This window comes from Dysidea avara, chromosome 12, assembly GCF_963678975.1.
Source record: "Dysidea avara chromosome 12, odDysAvar1.4, whole genome shotgun sequence".
NCBI classification, from domain to species: Eukaryota; Metazoa; Porifera; class Demospongiae; order Dictyoceratida; family Dysideidae; genus Dysidea; species Dysidea avara.
The window spans coordinates 271,162-282,145 of NC_089283.1; the positions used below are offsets into that span (position 1 = coordinate 271,162).

Below are 10,984 nucleotides of genomic sequence, written 5' to 3' on the forward strand. Positions count from 1 at the left end.
TATAAGATATGGCTGGAATATAGAACAATAAAAAAAAGTACCATTGTGTGTGGTGACTCAATTAAACTATTATGTGTCACACTTTAAGTTTACTAACTTATTGGCTTGTAAGAACCACTTAAGGCAACCATATACTGCATTAGTTCTAGTATCATTAATGGAGAGTTTAAAGCCTGCCTGTATATACCATTTTTGATGAAACTGACATTTTAGTACATGCCGGCATGTTCAAAAATTATTGTCTGTAGCTATTGAAGCTGTGTATGAGGTGTGAAACATGCAGCTAATAGTAGTTCCTGATCACTGTCCAAGCCTTTTTTTCCAAGTGAATTAATGGTTTTCACCATTGGTAGAACAACTGTCTAACCCATACTCCAGCCTAAATCAGAGTATAGAGATTAAATCATGTTTTATTATAGAACTGAGAAAACTATAGCCAACTGTTCAGTTGGTGTGTCATGAAAGTGGAGATGGTAAATTGAGCATTGCAAGTTACACTGAAGTGATGGAGGTTCCCAGAAGCTTTATTTGTAGCCTCTTCCAGAGATGCATCTTAGTGTTATCTTGTCACATACTGCTGGCAACTGCATGTGGGTGACTACATGACACTAAGCCATGTCATATTGGTGACTGTTATGCTTGACTGACTGCTCTATTAGAGTATGTTTTGTTTATATTTTTGAAAAGGGGGATCAAAAGGGACACTAGTGCCCACAACAAATTACACGATATAAGAACCACGTGCAAATGCAAAGCAATGCAATGTTCAGAATTATATGTTTAAGAATATAGATCATGCATTACTCAAATTTCGCTTCACTGCGTATTTCGTGGAGGTCAGTGCGTTTTGATCAAGACGTTGAACTAGTACTGACTGGGAAGCTGATAGTGGAGATTTCATTGGGGGGACCAGCTGCAGCAGGGCGGACCAGCTGCAGCAGGGCGGACCAGCTGCAGCAGGGCGGACCAGCTGCAGCAACTTTACATGGTCCGGCCGGACTACTTGAGGCGCGGTAGTTGGTCCGGCCAGACCACTTGCGGCGGAGGACCACCTGCAGCGTGACAGCGGATATCTTGTCAACTGGTGAGTTGATCACTGGTTAACTATTGCTGATATACATTCCCTACAGCATTACTAGACACCAGGGTAAGGAATAAGTGTTGTAGGACACGGCAAAATTATTAAGACAGTTATCACATACTGCACTGCTCATATTCAGCATTTAGTAGTGGGCTGTAGGTTCCCTCAGGACCCTTGGCTTGCGAGACTCAATAAATTTTAATCACAGAATGTGCAAAAACTAAAAATATGCCAGTCCAGTAGTCCAGTGAATGGATACACCAAACAGGACATTTTACAAGTTTGTCTCCATTCTAAAGGAAAACTCTTGGAAAGCATTTACAACTACTGGAATGTTTACACATGCTAAGTGCTGCTAAACTGCTAGCCTCACATTCATGGGTTTCAGTTGAAACCATTGTATGATGCATGACAAAGATTATCAGGTGAGGGAAGTTAGTTAAAATGTTTGCACACAACTACAATGGACCAGGTTACTATTAAGTGTATACAAACTTAGCTACTAGCAATAAAGCACACACTACAATGGCATGGTGGACAGTGGAAGAAGTGATATCAACAATGACACCGGTGAAGGAGCAGAAATAGTGACACACGTGTAAAATTTATAGAAACATGCATGCTATTTATATTTCTACAGTAGTATCTGTGTGTGTATAGTTACATAAATCATGGGTGGAAATACAATCAATCAGCTTTTAGTGACGTACAAAATTGTTTGGGACAAGCTACACCTTTCACACTACACTGAGATAACTTATACAACAAAGAAACAACAGATAAAATAAAAACAACTGTTCCAGTTACCTCTGGTCGTAGTTTGTTGATTTTCAAAGATGCTTCATTTCTTCAACATTAAAAAATGCTTCATTGGGAGGAAGTAATGCTGTCAACAAGGAAGAAAAGACACAGAAACGATTAAATACACTTTACAGTACGCTACAATAAAGTTTCTAATCGACCAGGGAAGATACTAGTCTCGCATGGCCAGACCACTTTTTTCTCTTTTTCATTGGGTCTGTTAGGCGCAATCTGTGAATTTGCGCAGTTTATAAATTGCACTGCTCATTTTGTGAATTCATAAAATGCGCAACAATTTATAAATTGCGCAGGTGTCGTAGGTCTACTGACATATGGCAAGGTGAGATGTGAGATGCGACACAGTACAGTTGTATCATAACCCATACTGTCGTTCCAAGTGTTGTACATAGGTAGTAATAAGTATATAGTTAGGTAATATGTAGTAGTATGGTGTAGTTTTCAGTATGTACGTGTGTTATGTCCTCATCTACACATCTTCTTTTTTTTTTATTCCGGCCCTAATGGCACTCCCATCCTCCCCGATCTCTAGCTAGAAGTTAAACCTAATTTAATTAAATATCTACACCAAAAAAAACTTTTTTGTTTCAGTAATGAAAGGTCTATTAACTCGTCTATTAAAAATATCACTTCTTTCCACTCTATTCAAAACGTCTGTTTATCTTCTGCACCTTCTCCTCCGTTACTTTTGTGGTGTGATTGTGATCAAGATATCTTTCGCCTCTACAGAACCTTTCAAATAACTCTCTGTGACCCTCTTTCGACGTATCTCCGAGTTTAACCTCATAGTGAAACTCACACTGTTCATACACTGCCACGAACGGTGTGAGTTTCACTATGAGGTTAAACTCGGAGATACGTCGAAAGAGGGTCTGTCATGCCTACAACCGGTCCCCCCAAAATCGGTCCCCCCGGACCAGTTGCAGTAACCATACTTGCATGGTCCCCCCGGACAGGCTTCTTGCAGCACTGCATCAGTTCTAATAAAACATGATTTAATCTCTATACTCTGATTAAGGCTGGAGTATGGGTTAGATAACTGTTCTACCAATGGTGAAAACCATTAATTCACTTGGATACAGTGATCGGTAATTACTAGCTGCATGTTTCACAAGAACAGAATGTCATAATATCAAGCAATAGAGATACCAGATATCATTTTCAAGGATAATTGTTTGTAATGATCATACAATCAATAACTAACTTACTCACACTTGATTAATAATATTATTTTATATTGCATGTATACTCTTTTAGAGTCCTGCAACTTTGAGTGGCCAGTACAATCTTCGTGATGAATTGTGTATCAGCACTTTTGTGAAGTGTTGTTGTGAACATGGTAAAACCTTTCCTATATAACCATGTGATACCCACGACCCTGTGTAAAATGGTGAAATGTACAGTAACTTAAATAGTTGCATGGACATCGAGTGGAGCTTTCAGATTTGGCACTTGATTGGTAATCATCCTAATGTATTGTACTGTAACACTGGCCAACAGTGAGGGCTGTCTGGTCTTAACACTGATGCTTTCACACATTTATGGGTAAAACAGTGGATATTATAGTGAATCCACTAAATGCAAATTTTGCCAATGCTGGTGTGAATCTCAACTACATGCAGGATCCAAGAAATGGAAAGTGTGAAAGTACATAGCACTGACTCATTATCATAATAGTTTGAAATAGAAATAAAATAAAATTTCAATTCCACCTTTTCGTCCTAAAAATTTCTTGTACAACTCATTCGGCTTGTCTTTATCAGTAACCTCTACTGACTCCACACACACAAGTCTGCTGACAACTGCTAAGTAACATTACTGAGTATACAGTATCTGCTGTAATTGTACCTGATTATCTACATAAGTAAGTCCTAAAATATTAATCCTTGCTGGTTGTCACAATCAGTTGCTCCAAGTGACTGAAAAGCACATCAAGTTAAATTAAAGTGAATAACAGATTTTAAAATGGAGAATCTACATAACTGAACAAATGATTTTTTATTTTCAACTAGCCAAGTTGTGTTTATGCATGCATGCTGCTTAGGCTCATTACCAGAAAGACAGCTTTTTACATTAGTTTTGGTTATTCTCTGCTAGGCTTGAGCTAATTATGCTTTGAAAATAGCCTATTATGCTTTTGAGCAGTGCCCAAAAGTCCAGCCTATTATGCTCAAAATTCAAAACTTAAACATTGTTTCTGAACATCAAGAGGTGGTCAAGTTTGAACAGCCACCACATCGATTTTTGAAACTGAGGTAATAAACTCAGTGTTTAACCAAGTAAATGAGGTATAAGATATGGCCAGCATAGAACAATAAAACCATTGTACTGTGCAGTGATTCAATTAAACTATTACGTGTTACACTTTAAGTTTACTAACTTATTGGCTTGTAAGAACCACTTAAGGTCACCATACTGCAGTGGTTCTAGTATCATTAATGGAGAGATTAAAGTTTACACACTAAGACTAGAATAGAACCCTTCAGCTATAGTAGCCTGCCTGTATATACCATTTTCAACGAAACTGACATTTTAGTGCATGCCGGCATGCTCAAAAAATTATTGTCTACAGCTATTGAAGCTGCGTATGAGGTGTGAAACATGCAGCTAGTAGTTACCAATCACTGTATCCAAGTGAATTAATGGTTTTCACCATTGGTAGAACAGCTATCTAACCCATACTCCAGCCTTAATCAGAGTATAGAGATTAAATCATGTTTTATTAGAACTGAGAAAACTAGCAGTTGGTGTGTCATGGCCTCTGGAAAGTGGAGATGGTAATTGAGCATTGCAAGTTACACCGAAGTGATAGAGGTTTCCAGAAGCTTTATTTGTAGCCTCTTCCAGAGATGCATCTTATAGTGTTATCCTGTCACATACTGTTGGCAACTGCATCAGTGTGGATGACTACATGACACTAAGCCATATCATAGTGGTGACTGTTCTATTTGACTGACTACTCTATTAGAGTATGTTTTGGTAGTATTTTTGAAAGGGGGGATCAAAAGTGATACTGGTGCCCACAACGCGTACATGAATTAAGAACCACGTGCAATTACAAAACAATGCAATATTCAGAATTATATGTTTAAAAATAGGTCATGCATTTCTCAAATTTCGCTTCACTGCTTCAGGACTCGTATTTCGTGGAGGGCAGTGCGTTTTGATCAAGACGTTGAGCTAGTACTGTAGTACTGACTGGGAAGCTGATAGTGGAGATTTCATTGGGGGGACCAGCTGCAGCAGGGCGGACCATCTGCAGCAACTTTACATGGTCCGGCTGGCCTGACTACTGGAGGCACGGTAGTTGGTCCGGCCGGACCACTTTCGGCGGGGGACCACCTGCAGCGTGACAGGTCACAGAGAGCTATTTGAAAGGTTCTGTAGAGGTGGAAGATATCTTGATCACAATCACACCACAACAGTAACGGAAGAGAAGGTGCAGAAGATAAACAGACGTTTTGAATAGAGTGGAAAGAAGTGATATTTCTAATAGCTAGACCTTTCAGTATACTGAAACAAAAAAAGTTTTTTTTGTTAAACTATCCAGAGCTGAAGTTGGAAGATGTTCTATATTTGCCTGCTAACCTGAAACAAAGGGTAAGAAACTAAACTGGTTTTGTTTGTTCCTGCCGTTCACAAAATTCTGTACTTACAGAATGAGAATGACAAATTGTTTCAGTAGTTGCAACAGTTGAGAAATTTTATGACATAGTAGAGCGTGTGCATTCAACTGAAAATAAACATGTAGACTACAAGAAAATACTTACAGAGATATGGAAGTATAGTGAATTGTGTATGCTATAATATTCTCAAGCATCACAAAAATTTATAGCCACTAGTCATAAGACCTGGACATTGTGGAGATGGGTGGTAAATTATACCAATATTCTATACTGAACAACTAGTCTGGTTCCCAAGTTTGTAATCATGCCAAGCTGTTGTGAAGTACAAGTCAGGCTGGATTTTAGCTGGTATTTTTGCAAAAGACCAAACCTTTGTGATCCCCATAGGCATAGCAACCACCTATCAATTTATGGAGCCCATGCATCTATCACTGAATTTTCTGATATTTTTTGGTTTAGAAAAGATTGACACTAATAGACAGTCATTTGTTCTAATGGAGCAATCAGTAAGTGATCCGCTCAGAAGAAATCTGGAGGGGCATTCCTCCATACCCCCTAGTAAGACCATGTGTGTATTTTTCACACGGTACTTAGTTTACAACTACCTGGAACAGACCCCCTGCTACAGGCTTGATTTCTTCAACGTTGCTTGGTACTTTAATTTGGCATACCGCAGTACTTATAATGTGAACATCATGGACCTACTTGAGTCTTCCTTTATGTATCTTTGCTGACAGCGTAAGGTGTTGATTTGTGGTAGCAAGCACCACATAATGGCTTCCCTACATGTGTAACAGAAGTTATCTATATTTTCTGTTACTGCATGTAGTGACTGGAATGGTTGCAGAGGAGCTTCCCATGCAATGCTGTGTAATTGGCTGAACGTGGCTGAAAGCTAAGTGTAATAGCTTAATTATTGTTGGGGGCACGTTCAGATGAATACATCACCTGTTTCAGTTAACCATTTGATACTCTGTGCAGGCTACCCACTGAGTGAAACTCAACTATATAGCTTACATAATCCTTTGTTTAAAATGAAATGTATTGAAATACACTTAGACTATGCCACAAAAATTGTTATAATTATGTACCTTTTAATTACTTCAGCAAACATTTCAATATACATCATCACATTATGTGTACTCATTTGTGCATTAAGTAAACATGTACGTAAATAACCTTCTTGGTGAATAGTTGGATTTCTTGGTAAATCAGTGAATTTCTTTTCATAGTCTGTTGTATATACTGATGAGTTATGACGTATATCACATGCATTAACAGATAATGTTTGTTTATTTAGAATCATTGGATGACTATACTGCCATTCTTGTGGAAAGATTAGTTTGGACTGACATGGTGAGGTCTAGTTATGCAAACAAATTGTGTATTCACGTTTGTGAATTCCATAGGTCAGGTACAATAGTTGCTCATCAGGGGTTCCGGTACCATGAACCGTGTTTAAGAAGACATGTGGTTGCAGCCAGGCAAGATGAAAATGGATACAACTTTTCTTGTCTTGCTGTTCATCAAATGGAGCTGTGCCGCTGTAACTCTCTCATGTATTGGAGTATACTTAACTATATGTAACACAGCATACCTGATTATATGTTTGCACTAATAACTGTATCACACAGAGGTGGCAACTATGTGTTGTGTTTCATCTACAAGCGTGGGATAATGTAAGAGTGAAACTATAAGTACGCGTACCATTTAAGCTGGACATTAAAGATACAATGTTGGACACAAGTTGCAATGCATTAAACCTTATCAGTGTGCTGATATACATTTCATTACTGGTGCAGTGTTTGTATGTGCTGGACAACTGCTTGAAAAAGTAAAACATGCAGGCTGGACTGCCCATGAGATCAGTGTTGATATTAAAGATCTTGTTATAACTGACTACTCTATCACTTGATATACCACTTTGACACCTAAGATCAAAGGAAACCACAGGATTACATATCACATATTTCCCTGACCATGGGGCGATATCTAGATAACGCCCTGTGGTTGGGGTGATATCATGATATAGCCCTGACCACAACTGCCTTTGATGCTGAGTCAGCTACAAAGCATTAGTTCCCTTTGATTGTTTATATAGAGATGCTTAAAACTTTGCATTGTGGGTTTGAATTAGAGCTGCTTAAAGTTTTGTATTGTGGGTTTGAGTTAAACATGTTGGTTTAGTTAGGGGCATTGTTGTGAAGCAAAAAGAATTGAGTGAGTCAGCATTGCATAGTTCAGTTACTAAGCATCACTAAATAATCAATTTTGTAATGTGGGGATTGTTTTTCTACAGAGTACATTTCAACTGCATGAAAAGATGCCTCAAACATTCACAACCTATATGTCTAAGTGTTTATTTTAGCACCTTAGCAGGGGCGGATCCAGAGTTTGGAAAGAGGGGGGGGCACCTTTCTGAAAAACAGTTGAAGACCAAAAAAAAAAAAAAAAAAAAAAGGTCATGACAATAATAGCTAGTTATCCTTACCAACTATATCACGTCTGTTATGTAAAATAAAATCCTATTTATAGCTTCATAGGTAAGCTACACTGCCTCATGAACATTGTGACTGCTTTATTAGAGTAATTGACTGCTCTATTAGAGTATCTCGATCTTGTATGCAATTTCTTGAAGGGGGGGGGGGGCATTTGCCGATCCGCCACTGCTTAGGTTACTTTATTCATCCACAATGTGGTTATTTGGTTTAAAATGGTATCACTACAACCAGTGAAACCCACTATCATTTATTTTTGTACCCACAACTTAAACCCACAATCGATGTTTGCAAACCTCTTTATAAAAGTAATGTGGTGAATGCAGGTTTGTCTTCCTTTACCTATTAGGTGAGCATGCCAGAGCGGTATATATTACTTATACCATGGCCACTCGGGATTTGCCTGATATATATGCCTGCGGCCCTCGGGCTTGGGCATATATATCAGGCAAATTCATCATGGCCATGGTATAACTATTAAATAATCACTATATTATTAGACTAGTCGACTGTTCTATTAGAGTATTACAATTGTTTATGAAACTGATTTGGTTAGGTTGTGGGGGATGTCCCTACATTACCGAACTTATAATAAGCTAACATTATTACAGCTTCTCTGTACACACTTTGTGTAGTCTTGAGATGGTGAGAATAAAATGAAAGTGGAAAGGGGAGGGACATTTGTCTCATGTGATCTGCCATCTGTATCCTTTACTGAGAATATAAATAACAGAAATACATTCCTAAATTCTGAATTATCTTATTGAACAAGACAGATTTCAAATAATATGCTGAATCTAGTGTCACAACAAGAAATTAATATGTAGTGAATACTCTATCAAAATGTTTATAATATACTCTAATAGAGCAGTCATTTCATTGTTCTCCCATCACATATCTTTACATGGGACCAGAAACATACCTACCAGTTGGAGTGACCTTAAAATGTCTCAACATTGATGTAGTAGTTACCTAGCTCAGCCAGGGAGGGCTGTGGGGGAGCACACCTCTTGTTAGTATACTAAACAAGGAGTAGTTAGTATACTAAACAAGGAGTAGTTACTTTCATGACCAGTACAAGTTGATGTACTTGCACATGAGACCACACCCATTTCAAAAGTTGCTGCTCAGATTATTTTTACAACAAAATGGGTTGGTTTGTAGGCAAAAACAAGAAACCACTTTCAGACTGTTTATGATTTCTAAAATAGGTCAATATATTTATAGGTCAGATAAAAAACAACATTTAGCTGTACTACACTGTCTGCAGGACATGTCAAATACTTTCTATATAAGTTACAAACAATATAAACAGATATAACACAGCTAGTAGCTACATAGCATGAGCTCTGGAGTTTTAGTAGAGGGCACTGGTTTTAAGGGGATCTAGCTATGCCTATGGATAATATTACATTTAGAAATCAACATGTCACTCATTGACTGTTCTATTAGAGTATCTCAATCATTTGCAACAACCACAACATATTAAAAAAAATTGGTGTAAAATTTGGTCGGTTGAGTCTGTCACGGGAAAATCAGTCCGAATAAAAATGGTCTGGCTGGACCAATTTAGGATACCAAAACTGGTCCGGCCGGACCGATTTTAATTGACCAAATTTAGTCTGGCCGAACCAGTTTTGGTATCCAAAGTTGGTCCGCCCTGACCAAAATCGGTCCGGGCCTTAGCTATATATACACACGTGAATTCGATGTGGTCCGGCATGATGTAAAGGTTCCAGATTCAGCCAATAGAATGAAGAAGCTATACCCTTCCTTTAACCAAGCAAAGTGGCCCATAATAGGCTTCTGTAACCCATGACTACACATGTAGCAACTTTGTTACATAGCTAGATACTTATAATCTCATCCACTTAGTCAGGCATGGTTTGTTTATTTTCTTGCTTTACAGATACACATGCGGAATTACAAAGATGGTGAGTCAGCCAGTCAGGTAAGGTACAAAGAAGATAAGACAGTATACAATTAAAAGTGATCTGAAGGACAAATTGCAATCAATGCCAAAAGCCTATAAAACTACTTATTTAGTTGACTACAACTTAAAAATAACAAAAAAATACAATAAATGATATAGCTAGCTACAAGGGTAAGGGGAGCTTAGCACAATTACAACAAGGACATATAAAATGGAAAGTATAATTATTATTTGATAATTTAAAATGATCTCATAAATAGTTCTTTATAACTTTTGCTTAATTGTGTCGAAGGAAGGGTAAGATCAATTATATTGGAAGAGCATTCAAGTCTATAAAATAGCAGATAGCACATCTTGAGTTACTTGTGACATAGTTTGATGTTGAAGACCTCACATTAGAACTGTTGACAGTGAAATGTTAAAACTGGGGGTAGGATACTTTATGAAAAATCGAGTGAAAAATAGAATGTCTTGTAGTTCGAATATATACATTGAGGGTAATAATTAAAGATCAGTTAGCTTTAGGGTAATTTGCCGTATCAAACCAATTGATTTGTACACTTTATGTGTAATGGCTTCGTAATGAGAATGCCATGTTAAATTTGTATAGGTAATCACACACATTTGAGTGCAATTAGGGAATAATTGTACGAGTAACAGTCAAAATTGCACGAGGCGAAGCCGAGTGCAATTTTGGCTGTTACGAGTACAATTATTCCATAATTGCACGAAAATGCGTGTGATTGCCTACTAATCACATAGTGACCACCCTTCGTGGTTTGTAGTACACATCTATCCAGTTCTATGTGGCCATTAACTTCTACCAGGTGATTGCATCATCCTTCTTTGTATTACATCATTTGTTGTTGCACTTAAAAGGCTTCACGTGCCAGCAATTCTGATTGGCTACTCAAAATGTCTACATATGTTGCACTTAAAAGGCTTCTATCGTCAGCTTATTTGATTGGCTATTCATTATATCACTATCTTGTTACACTTAAAAGGCTTTTGTTATTCTGCTATTTTA

The 10,984-nt window shown here is 37.8% G+C and overlaps 1 long non-coding RNA gene across 2 annotated transcripts; it reads left to right on the forward strand.

The window, feature by feature from the left end:
• Nucleotides 1-1,041: 1,041 nt before the first annotated feature.
• On the forward strand, nt 1,042-7,193 carry LOC136241344 (uncharacterized). Of its 2 annotated transcripts, none has more exons than XR_010694254.1 (3): nt 1,042-1,084; nt 6,827-6,882; nt 6,936-7,193. It is a non-coding gene; the product is annotated as an uncharacterized lncRNA (long non-coding RNA). The 2 variants fall into 2 exon arrangements; XR_010694255.1 differs by lacking the exon at nt 1,042-1,084 and adding an exon at nt 5,115-5,500.
• The last annotated feature ends 3,791 nt before the right edge of the window (nt 7,194-10,984 follow it).